Raw genomic sequence first — 12,922 nt, forward strand, 5'->3', positions numbered from 1 at the left:
GTGGTTCCCGGTCGGGCACATGCGGGAGTTTGTCAGACTGCCTCCCTACTTCTAACTTTGGAAAAATACAAAAAAAAAAAAAAAATGTCTTCTACTTAAAATAATCTTCATTCCAACCCTGGGCTTCTAGGTGGGTCCCCATAGATATATATTTTTTTGTGTGTGTGGCAGAGACAGAAAGAGAGAAAGGGACAGATAGGGACAGACAAACAGGAAGGGAGAGAGATAAGAAACATCAATTCTTCGTTGCAGCACCTTAGTTGTTCATTGATTGATTTCTCATATGTGCCTTGACCAGGGGGCTACAGCAGACCGAGTGACCCCTTGTTTGAGCCAGCAACCCTGGGCTCAAACTGGTGAGCCTTGCTCAAACCAGATGAGCCCGCGCTCAAGCTGGTGGCCTCGGGGTCTCGAACCTGGGTCCTCCACATCCCAGTCTGAGGCTCTATCCACTGCGCCACCGCTTGGTCAGGCGGGTCCCCATAGATTTTTAATTGTGAAACTGCTTTCTTTTTTAATGTCTTTTGTGTACTATCTATTGGAAGAACATTTTTAATTATAAGCAGAATTTGATAATAATTTTTCTATTTATCCTTAGAGGAAGTCAGCCATGATACAGGGGAAAGGACATAGAAATTGAAGCCTAAATTTTGATTGTATCTAATAACTTCTTTTTTCTGTACTATAGACTCTCATAATAGTGCATAAAGTACTCTTTGTAATCAGTCTAGTTTCCATCCTTAAAAGTAAAACCCCAAGGGTCAACGTTGTCAAAATTATTAAAGCTAGAAAATATGAACAATATATCCATTTATTAATGATATTGAAAAATAAACCAGTGTGGTTCCTTTTATCATTTTGTATAACAAAAAGAAAACATATAGAAGATATTTTTTAAGATTAGAAGTTACTAATTAGAAGTATACCTTCACAACACCACTTGGTCACAGTGTGAATGAACACAGTTGTTTTGTTTTTCTAAGTTTCTTACTTTTACAGGGATCCAAGGTCTAAGAATTATTTTGAATGTCTCCATATAACAGAACTTTTCTTCTTCTAGTGTCACATTTAGGATCTGTAGTGTTTTACTTAAAACCCGTTGGAGAGGTACAGAGATGATAAATATGACCCAATTCAAAATTATGATGGAAAGAAAAATAAATACCATTATTAGGAATGGTTGTTAGAAACACTCTCACCTAACTTGTTTGAGATAGAAAATAGAAACATCCAGGCTCTTAACCTTTGGACATCTACTCTGGAGGAGATATAGGCGAATTCCAGGAATAGCTGCAACTACAAGAAATTAGTTTTCCCAACTCAGGAATTCAAAACACAAAGCTATCTTAATCAGATTTATTTTCATATGCTTGTTTTGGTTTTTGAAGTTCTGTCTCCTATTCAAATGTGCCTTTTTTTCCTTTAAAATTTTAGTTTCGGTTTTAAGACATACTTTAGTTTACATGAAATCTGCTCATATCAGAAGTTCCTCAAGCAAATGTTTTTTGGTTTTATTATTGTTTTCCCCAGCGAACTATGAGGCAAACAGTTACAAAATTCCCAGTCCCCTCTTTTCTGGCACTTTTTTCTCTCTGGCTTTATAAAGCCAGTTTTTCATTTTTCTAGCCTCCCAGGAAGCTAGGGGTTTGCAATGTGACCCATATTTTGGCCATTGAGACATAATAAGGACTTTGCTTGGTGCCTTCCTAGGAAGACTTTCTTCCCTGGTTAAAAAAAAAAAAAATTATTTAAGTCACTGCTGGTTGCATAGTCTATATATCTATGTATATCTGGCCTAATTATCTTATGTATTATTTATACATTAGAATATTTAGTATACACATCATGTTGGCATTTGTTGACTTGGAAACATTTGTTTATGCTCATTTGTTTCTTCCCTGGAATGACCACTAGAGAGTTGAACAGGTTCTGTGGAAACCTTTGGAGCAATCTCATATTTCAATGAGAAAGGAAGAGAGAAACATTTAGACAATTGAAATCACTCAATATAGAAACCTCATTAAGGAGACCTGTACCCAGAAACTGCCATGCTAATATAAATGTAACTTTTAAATTCAATACTTTTCTAATTTTATTCCATCTCCTTACATTTGCTCCTTTAAAAAAAAAGTTTTACTGAAACAAATTTACATACTGTAAAATTCAGCCTTTGAAAAGGATTTCTATCCTACTTTGCAGAAAGCATAGACCTATCAAATTAACCCTTTCTTACTCTATCTAGCTCAAGGGTCCCCAAACTGCAGCTCCATCCGCATGCGGCCCCCTGAGGCCATTTATCCAGCCCCCGCCGCACTTCCGGAAGGGGCACCTCTTTCATTGGTGGTGAGAGGAGCGTAGTTCCCATTGAAATACTGGTTAGTTTGTTGATTTAAATTTACTTGTTCTTTATTTTAAATATTGTATTTGTTCCCATTTTGTTTTTTTACTTTAAAATATGTGCAGTGTGCATAGGGATTTGTTCAGTTTTTTTTATAGTCCGGCCCTCCAATGGTCTGAGGGACAGTGAACTGGCCCCCTATGTAAAAAGTTTGGGGACCCCTGCTCTAGCTCAACCCCTTTCAGCCAAAGGTCTCTATTTCCAACTCCAAACCCTCCACCTTTGATTCCTTATTTCTTGGTCTTCACTTCATTACAAATCTTTAACATCTTTCCATGTGTGTTAGGAGCTAGCCCTTAGCTGAGCCTTTTCCAGGAGGCATAAGCAGTAGGGTGTGACACAAATGGGGTTAGCTAAGCAGTGTGGTCAGACAGCAAGAGGTCTGGGCAGGGCAAGATTGCTGACTAGTCCTTGGAAGCAGGGCTTGGCAAGTTTAGGAGGCTTTAAAGCCTCTTTTGAAGGTAGCAATCAAGGTCAGAGAAGCAAACTAATTAGACTCTTCAAGATGGTGATCCAGAGTCAGTGCTAGAAAGAACTTGTTCTTTGACTGAAGTCTAGGGAAACATTGTTCTTTTTATCTATTATAGTCTAGGTATTCTCTGGTCAGCACCTCTCCCCGTCAGAGTGTTCTGGATATGAGGGAAATTTTTAAAATGTGTTAATCCTTAAAAAAAAAACCCACAAAGATTTTAAAAAGAAGCATGGGAATAAGAAAGAAGGAAGAAAAGAAAAAGAAAGACATCTGTCTTTATTTATTCAAAAGCTCCATTATCTAAACCAGATTCAAGGCTTGGCTGCAGGATAGAGTCCCTCTTGGTGGGCTAAGTCTCCAGAGCCTTAGACTTTTCTTCATATTCTCTTTCAGGACCAGGCTGGAGAAAAAAGACAGTGATAAGTATAAAGGCAAAGACAGTGCCAGCTAACGCCTCCTCGTATCCTTTTCATACATTCCCGAAAGTCACCAACGACCTTCTAATTCCTTAATCCAGTGGTTCTCAAAGTGTGCGCCAGAGCGCATTGGTGCACCCTAGAAGATTTCCAGGTGTGCCCTGTGGTATTCCAGAGAAATATGTGCCTGTTGGGAACCAAAAAACCAACTGGGTTTTTGGAGTTTAGATTTTTGGGGAACAGAGGTGTGGGGAATTGACTGTAAACTGACAGTCTGCCCAACCCCCCACCTCACTTGCCTGATTAGGTTGCAAAAGGCTGTTAAGCTGTGGTGCTGGATTGTTTACATTACCCTCCATGTTCCCGGGAAAGACTAGAGGCAAGTTTCTTTTATTCTTTGTTTGGTGTAAAGTTAAGATGATATGTATGGTGGGGGTTTTCTGCATTCCACACAATTAAGAGTAAAAAAAGAGGAATTCTTCAATGTATTGATGAGGAAATGAGAGTTTGCCATTCAAATATATGCCCAAACACTGAAGAAATCTCTAGGACACATCAGGCTAATGTTTCTCATAAACACAAGATGAAAAAACTTAACACATTTGTGCCAGGACCTGCCGAATTTACTAAATCTTACTAAGAATGTATCTATATATATATAAAAAGATAACGTTGGTTTTTTAAATTTTTTTAACCCCTCTTTTTTACAAATTCTAAAAAGCATAACTCAATAAATATAACATAAAAATGTTTTTTAATGTTGGAATAAATTTAATTTTGTTGTATTTATTTTCTTAATTACCATAAAAGCATGCTTGGACTTTATATTTTTTTAATACTTGACTTAATTATTATAACATATTTCTCAGAAATTTGTATATAATGTGCCTACAATTATTTGTAGGATTTTAAATGCACCTCGACTTCAAAAAGTTTGAGAACCACTGCCTTAATCCAATGCTCTCTTCTTGGACTTTAATTCGCTTTACACTCGGAGTAGCATAATCCCCCTCCCCCAAGAAACATACTTTTTAAAGCCCTTCAATGGTTCAGCAGCCTGTCTTTATTTCTTCTTTCCATGACAAAATTTTAAAATTTTATCTCCCTTCTTTTACAGATAAAAACCTTCTAGAAAGTATATTAAGCAAGCAAACATACCACATTAGACCCCAAACTTCGTTAAACTAGAAAGTTAGAAACATATAAAAATATCATCCTATGTCATTTTAAATTTCACTGTTGAAAAAATGAGGATGTTTATTTTTCTCAGAAATATATATAAAAGTGACTCACATGCAACAAAAAAAGAGTTTTTATTGTTTTTTTTTAAACTAGTTCTGAATATTCAGAAAGCAAAAGATCCTATTTAGTGAAAATCCATTATTGGTTCAGATCTATGTGCTTTAATAAAAGCACTACTTACAACCAGGAGCTCCCGTTGTGAATGCTTTTGATCCAGGAACTACAATCAAAAGCCTCTGCCCCGAGTGACTATGGCAGTGTTCTTCCAGAACACAGAGAAAGGTCGTGTGGTCATTTGAATTTCTAGCAAGTTCAGCCACTGAAATAAGGGTTTTTGAAAAGCTGCTTACCAAATTTCCTTCTTTCAAAGCTTCTTTTTCTTTCCTGTGCTATATAGAAAATAAAAAATCAGCAGGTGAAATAAGACTAATTCATCCATTCCTCAACTCCGCTTTTTTTTCTATTTGTGCAGATGTTTTTCTATGGAATTAATTTTCTACCTGGTGTCTCTACTTTTAGTTTTAAAAATCCTACTGGCAATTGAGACCAGTTATGTCAAGTTATGCATAAAGCATTTTTCTTGCCTTTCTCCCAAATCTGTTCTTTTTTCTTCTAATTCACATAACTATATTTTCCAGAGTCAGAAAAACTGGAACTCTCATGCTGGTTGAAGTGTAAATTACCATGTATTAATCTTGTGATCTAAAGTGAAAGAAACAATTAAAACTGAAACCAACTTAAGCAAAAGAGGGAGGAGGAGGGAGAGGAGGAGCTGGGGAAGGAGGAGGGAACACAAAAAGAAACGGAAGGAGGTGGGGAAGACTTGGGCTCACATGATTGGGTGGGAAGGGCATAACATGGAACTGGACCAAGGGTTTAAGTGAAGTTGTCAAGGCGTCCTGCTAGTCCCTGTCAAAAAATTAATTTAGCTCTGCTTTACCCTCTTGATTCTTTCCTAAAACACTCGGGCATCATCTCTGTCAGAGATGATGGACCTTTCTTTCAGGAATGCAAATGTTCCCTGCTAGCTGCAGCAGAAAAATCCCAGAGAAGAATTTTGATTGACCCAGCAGGGGTTCATCCCTGAGCCAAGTGAGGTAGTATGGCCTAACCATTAAGGGCATGTACTCTTCTGGGACTTAGAAGATTTATGTGAACCAGACTCAATCCCATGGGAAATACTGCTGTCAATCTCCCAATTCAATGGAGGGCCCTGCGTCCTAAACGCTGACCAGTGAGGAGCACCTCAGGTGACGACTGTTCATTTCTCTGTTCAGCTTCCATGCTGTAGCAGCCATTCCCACTCTTCTAGACAGAGAGAAAAAAAAACAAGACGATATATTCTCAATCCACTTCTCCTAAATTTGGATTTGTGAGAATTCTTTTTTTTTCTTTTTAAGTTTTACTTATTGATTTTAGAGAGAGAAAAGAGAGAAAGGCAGAGGGAGAGGACCTGGAAGCATCAACTTGTACTTGCTTCCCATATGTGCCATGACCAGGCAAGCCCGGGGTTTCAAACCGGTGACCTCAGCATTCCAGGTTGATGCTTTATCTACTGCAACACTACAGGTCAGGTTATTTGTGAGAATTCTTATGATTTGTTTTTAACTTGTGAGGATTGCCTCTGGGAGATGCAAGCCGAGCCACACTAAGCCTTAGCACCGTGATGGCAAACCTTTTTATAAAAACCGCCCACTTTTGCCTGACCTGTGGTGGCTCAGTGGATAAAGCATTGACCTGGAAACACTGAGGTTGCCAGTTTGAATCCCTGGGCTTGCCTGGTCAAGGCACATATGGGAGTTGATGCTTCCTGCTCCCCCCCCCCCCCACTCCCTCTCTCTTTCTCCTCTCTAAAATGAATAAATAAAAAAAATATTAAAAAAAAAAAAAGCGCACTTTTGCAGTGCTGGTCAACCTGGCCCCTCCCACCCACTGGTGGGTGTTCCAGTAATTGGCCCACCATGAAAGCTGGAACGCCCACTAGTGGGCGGGAGGGACCAAGTTGACCAGCACTGCAAAAGTGGCGGTTTTTATAAAAAGGTTCGCCATCAAGGCCTTAGCAGAAACTTCTGCTTACGTAGTTTGCTATCATTTCCTCTGGTTTATCTCACGAGGTTGTGTTTCTTTCCTAATGTGGTTGTTACTAAAAAAAAATTTTGCTTTTAAATATTTTGTTGTTGTTCTTTTTTTTTTTTTTTCATTTTTCTGAAGCTGGAAACAGGGAGAGACAGACAGACTCCCGCATGCGCCCGACCGGGATCCACCCGGCACGCCCACCAGGGGCGACGCTCTGCCCACCAGGGGGCGATGCTCTGCCCATCCTGGGCGTCGCCATGTTGCGACCAGAGCCACTCTAGCGCCTGAGGCAGAGGCCACAGAGCCATCCCCAGCGCTCGGGCCATCTTTGCTCCAATGGAGCCTCGGCTGCGGGAGGGGAGGAGAGAGACAGAGAGGAAAGCGCGGCGGAGGGGTGGAGAAGCAAATGGGCGCTTCTCCTGTGTGCCCTGGGCGGAATCAAACCCGGGTCCTCCGCACGCTAGGCCGACGCTCTACCGCTGAGCCAACCGGCCAGGGCTTGTTGTTGTTCTTTAGTTATACATTGGTGAACAGAGTGTGTGGCCTACTTCATTTCTCCATCTTTATAAAGAAGTAGCCTTGGGTTTTTTGGTGTTTTTTTTTTTTCTTAGTGAGAGAGAGAGAAAGAGAAGGAGAGAGAGGGGGACACAAATAGGAAGGGAGAGAGATGAGAAGCATCAACTCATAGGTGTGCACTTTACTTGTTCATTGATTGCTTTCTCATATATGCCTTGAGGGAGGGGGCTCCAGCTCAGCCAGTGACCCCTTGCTCAAGCCAGTGACCTAGGGCTTTAAGCCAGAGATCTTTGGGTTCAAGCCAGCGACCATGAGGTCATGTATATGATCCCAAGCTCAAGCAAGCAATCCTGTGCTCAAGCTGGTGAGCCCAGGCTCAAACCAGGTAAGTTCTTAAGCCAGCAATCTCAGGGGTTTGGACCTGAGTCCTCAGCATCCCAGGCTGACACTCTATTCACTGCTCTACCGCCTGGTCATGTGCCTCGGCTTATATTGCATAATTAAAGGGGCCACTCAAGTAACTCTTACATAGACATAGATGGCTTTCAAGGGCACTTGCTATGGTGTTCTAGGCAGAAAAGAGGTCAGCAGTTTCTTCTGGGCTGGAAAATTTTATGTTCTGCCTCGTCAGTTATTCTGAAATATATTTATGAGAGAGTGAAAGCATAGTTCCTGATAAGTTTGTTTATAATCTAATTGAATAAAAAACATTTCCCCCTTTCACACACACCTTTTGTTTTATTTGCTTCCAGAACAGATCAGTCTTTTGAAATTATTTCCCATGCTTGAGAAATAGTTCCAAAATTTCTGTAAATTTACCTCTCCTATCTCTTCTCACCTTTTTAGCTAAAGTGAAGTGGTAGGTTCTGATGACTTCCCAAAATCACACTTCTTAAGAAATTTATTTTTTGAGAAGTTTTAGGTTCACAGCAAGAGTAAAGGTAAGAACAGAGATTCCTCAAATACCCCTGCCCTCACACATGCATATCCTTCCCATTATCAAAATCCCCCACCAAAATGACACATTTGTTATGATGTATGAACCTACATTGACACAGTTCAATCAACCAAAGGCTGCAGTTTATTTTAGGATTTACTCTTGATAGACATTCTATAGGTTTCGACAAATATATAATGACATGGACCCATTTTGATAGTATCATACACAGTATTTTCACTACCTTTTAAAAAAGCCTCTATATTCTATTTATCTGCCATCCCCAATCCTGCACAATCACTGATCTTTTTATTGTCTCCACAGTTTTGCTTTTTTCAGAAATGTCATAGAGTTAAAATCATACAGTATATAGTCTTTTTAGATTGGCTTCTTTCACTTAGTAATATTCCTCATTTAAGGTTCCTCCATGACTTATCATGGCTTAATAGCTCATTTATTTTTCTTTTAATTTGTTGATTTTAGAGAGAGAAGAAGGCAGGGGGAGAGGGAAAGAGAGCGACAGAGACAGAAACATAGATCTGTGCTCTGACCAGGGATCAAACCAGCAACCTCTGAGCTTTGGGACGATGGTCTAACTGAGCCATCCAGCCAAAGCACAGCTCATTTCTTTAGCACTGAGTAATATTCCACTGTCTGGATGTAGCAGTGTATTTACCCTTTCACCCATTGAAGAACAGCTTGGTTGTTTCCAAATCTTGGCAATTATAATAAAGGTGTTGTAAACACCTGTCTGCAGATTTTTGTATGGATATAAGTTTTCAACTCCTCTGAGTAAATATTGAGGAACACGATTGATAGATCATATGACATGAGTAAGTTTAGTTTTATAAGAAACTGCCAAACTGTCTTCCACTGTGACTGTATCATTCTGCATTTTCACTAGCAATGAATAAGATTTCCTGTTGCTCCACCTCCTTGTCAGCATTCAGTATTCCAGATTTTGGCCACTCTGATAGATGTGTAGTAGTATCTCATTGTCGTTTTAATTTGCATTTCTCTGATAATATATCATGTGAATCATCTCTTCATATACTATTTTCCATCTGTACATCTTCTTTAGTAAGGTATCCATTAATGTCTTTGGCCCATTTCTGAACCATATAGTTGTTTTATAGTTCTTTGTATACTTTAGATAGGTCCTTTACCAGACGTGTCTTTTGCAAATACTTTCTCCCAGTCTATGGTTGTCTTCTCATTCCCTGACATTGTCTTTCACAGAGCAGAAGTTTTTTACTTAAATGAAGTCCAGCTCATCCTCTGTTTTGTTAGTGAATCATGCCTTTGGTGTTGTATCTGTCACCTTCAAACCCAAGGTCATCTAGTTTCTCCTATGTTATCCTCTAGGAGTTTTATAGTTTTGTGTTTTATATCCAGGTCTATGATCCATTTTGAGTTAGTTTTGTGAAGGAAGTAAGGTCTGTGTCTAGTTTTTTTAACATGTGGCTGCCCGTTTTTTCCAGCTCTATTTCTTGAAAAGACTATCTCTGCGCCACCTTTGCTGTTTTGCCACAGATCAGTTGACTATATTTATGTGGTTCTATTTCTAGGCTATTCTGTCCCATTGTCTATCCTCTTACCAACACTGCACTGTCTTGATTACAGTAGCTTTAACATAAGTCTTGAAATTGGGTAGTGTCAGTCCTCCAACTTCGTTCCTTTCTTTCAATATTGTGTCGGCTATTTTGGGGCTTTTGCCTTCTTCATAAAACATTAGAATAAATTTGTCAATATGCATAAAATAATTCTCTGAGGTTTTGATTGGGATAGTCTCTCTTCTTCATTCCTGCCCCAGAGTCCACTGCCCAGAAGTTGCTCCTGACTAAACAAAACTCCTTGCTGTTGTCTTTCCTATGGCCTCTCCTTTCCCTTTCAAAATTACTTCTTTATTTTTTAAAACAAAAGTTCTCATATTTATTATTGAACCAACCTACTTGTGCAGAAGCAAAGAAACAAAGAGAAAAATCAGTTTCCCAATAAAACAAGTTCAACTGTCCAGACAGTAAGGTGTAGGTGACCTTGAAATAGTCTAAATTTGTGCGCCATCTCACATGTGATTCCTTATTGACACAGCTTGGTTCTTCCCCAATGTCGCCTTTTGGAGTTGTATCTTATTTTATTAGCAGACTTCATCTGAATCTATTGGAGAATGGGACAATTCTGCTATTGTTTCCTGGCCAGTAATTACTCTTTTTCTCTTACCTGATTTCAATAAGATGACATAAAACTCCTAAACTTGACATACTGTCATGAAAAACACATACATGAAGATTGTCTTCTTTTAAAAATATAAAATAAATAAGCAAGATGTGCAAATAGGCAAGTTTTCATTAAATAAATAAAAAAGATTTTTAAGTTTTGCTTTCCATATCATTTGAAGGGAAATGATCATTTAAATAATATTAAAGTATATTAAAAAATTTTTAAAGTAGTATTAAAAAATGCTTAACTTTCATCAGCTTCAAGGTTTGTGTTACTCCCAAATTTTATAAATAATTGAACTTTCAAATCTGCTAACACCTGAATTGACTCCACTCTGGATTATAAGGCATCAATTTCTTCTTGTAAATATTTCTTTGCTCCTTCTAACATTTCTTGTTTCCTCTTGAGAATGGTGAATGGAAACATCACCAATCTGATAAGGGACCATTAGGCAGTCGTCATCTGCAAGCATATCCTCACAGGCATCTTCTAAAGTTTGGAGTTGTTTCTTTATTACATTTTTCTTCCTTCAGGTCTATGATTCTACTTGTATTCCTAGTCAATCTGTTTATTTTTTTGTTGATCTTCAAAAGTGACATTGACTTCTGCAGCCACTTTCTTCATCGTGGCCCCCATCTTCACGGCCAGTAATTATTTGATCCTGAAAGTTTTTGTGACAAGACATGGAAAGGAACAAATCAACAGTACATACCACAATGGTGCAGAAAGAGAGGGAAAGCAAAATAACAACTCTTCATTTCTGCTTCCTCCTAATGAAAACTCCAGTAGGCACAAGAGAGCCACACCTGGTAAAGACAAACTAATGTGTGTGATTTATTGGTGGTTCAAAAACTTCCCCAGAAGTATTTGCCTTTAACCAAGTGAATATTTACCTAATTGGCTGAGTGTCAGGGAGTTTTTTGGAGTTGTTTATTTTACCTTATAACAAAGGCTGGCCTTTATAGTTTAGAACTGGGTCAAGGTAAGGAAATGAGCTTCCCTTCATTGTGAAAAAGGAGAAAACTTTTAAAAGATTTTATTTTTTTCACCAGAGAATCCTGAAGACCCACTTTAAATAAATCAACTCACCTTTCCTGTCTCTTCTTACCTTTCCAGGTAGAGGATAAGAGGTAGACTCTGGTTGTATTCACCTTGGGGTTCAGAGGTCTTTAAAGAACACTTAGCCTTTGCAGCCCAAGAGATCTGAGTTCAAATCTTTGGATGGTGATTTGGTACAAATTTAATGTGACTTTGCCAAGTTATTTAATCTCTTTGAGTTTAGGTTTTTTCATTTGTAAAACAGAGATATTACCCTTACACAGTGGTAGGATTCAGCCAGTTCACACATGTTTGGCAAAACCAATACCTAATTTTTTGTTGAGTTCAGCAAACCAGTTGTTAAAATGGCACTTGTAATCAGGGTTCTCTCTAAGGTGGATGCCTGGGCAGCTGACCAATGTGAAAATCACAAATTTACATCCCTTACTCTTTCTTAATGTTCTTCTGTGCAACAGCGTATTCTAAGCTGTTCATAGGTCAAGAGATGGGATCCAACTCCTACAGTGAAAACCTGGTTAAGGATAAATCACACAGCTGATGATACTCAGATAAAAGCAAAGAAAATTGCAAGTGAGGACACCAATCAAGAATATGGAAATATCTTAAATAACAATTTTACTGTTTTTTTGTAAGGTACTATTTAATATTTTTTCATTAATATTTTAAAACTCTTATAACATATTTTCATGTACTCTTATTGTTCCTATTTAAGTATTAAATGCATGAAATAATAAACCACCTCTTGGTATATTGTTTTCTTGTACTTAAAATGGTCATTAGGGCAGAGAACTGGTTGTTAAATTATTTGAATTCAAGCACTGCCCTTCTAGGTTGCTGCAATTTAAATAAGGTAACAAAATACCTATTACAGTGTAGAGTAGTTGTTTAATAAACAGTGGTTTTTATAAATAACTGCCCTTTAAATGCTTAAAGGTAGACAGCCCTCCAGCCGAGCAATAGTGAGCCAAGAGCATTTATTTAATGGCAATCTCCAAATTTTAGAGGCATTGGAATTAACTTTTCTATAATAACATTATAAATGATGACTAGGGTCCTGTATCATTGCTCAAATATCTATTTAACCTATAATATTCCTGGTTGATTTTGCTATAGCAAGGTTACTATTGGCAGCATAGGCAAGTTCCTGGGGGAGTCAGTGTCTTATTTGCACAGAGACCTCATATATTATTTTTATGAGATGAGTTTGAAATACTTGTGTGAAATTCCAGCAGCACAGTCCCCCTGATTTAGCCTTAGTTATGAGATTAGGGATTCATTCCCTTTACTTATAACCTCCCTCATTGATTGGGTGTTGGCAGTGGGGACTGAAGTTTGTATTGTTGGCTCCTGTGGCACAGGCCCTGGGAGGACAGGGATTTATACAGATGAGTTTAGGATGAGGGCAGCAGGAAGAGAGGAATCACAAGGATATCAGGCAGTCAAATCTGAGCTGGCTTCCTATATGCTTCTTCTTCCTGAGGACCTTAGAGTTTAGCCTGTTGCCTTCCTCCTTACTGTCATCATGTTGCGTCTTTAATAAAAGTCTCCCTTCCCCCTTTAAGATTAGCACTGAAGAAAGCATAACT

General features: G+C 38.5%; 1 pseudogene; it reads right to left on the bottom strand.

The window, feature by feature from the left end:
- Window positions 1-7,874: 7,874 nt before the first annotated feature.
- On the bottom strand, window positions 7,875-10,913 carry LOC136334207 (prefoldin subunit 4 pseudogene; annotated as a pseudogene).
- Window positions 10,914-12,922: the final 2,009 nt, after the last annotated feature.

This window comes from Saccopteryx bilineata, chromosome 4 (assembly GCF_036850765.1).
Source record: "Saccopteryx bilineata isolate mSacBil1 chromosome 4, mSacBil1_pri_phased_curated, whole genome shotgun sequence".
Taxonomy (NCBI): domain Eukaryota; kingdom Metazoa; phylum Chordata; class Mammalia; order Chiroptera; family Emballonuridae; genus Saccopteryx; species Saccopteryx bilineata.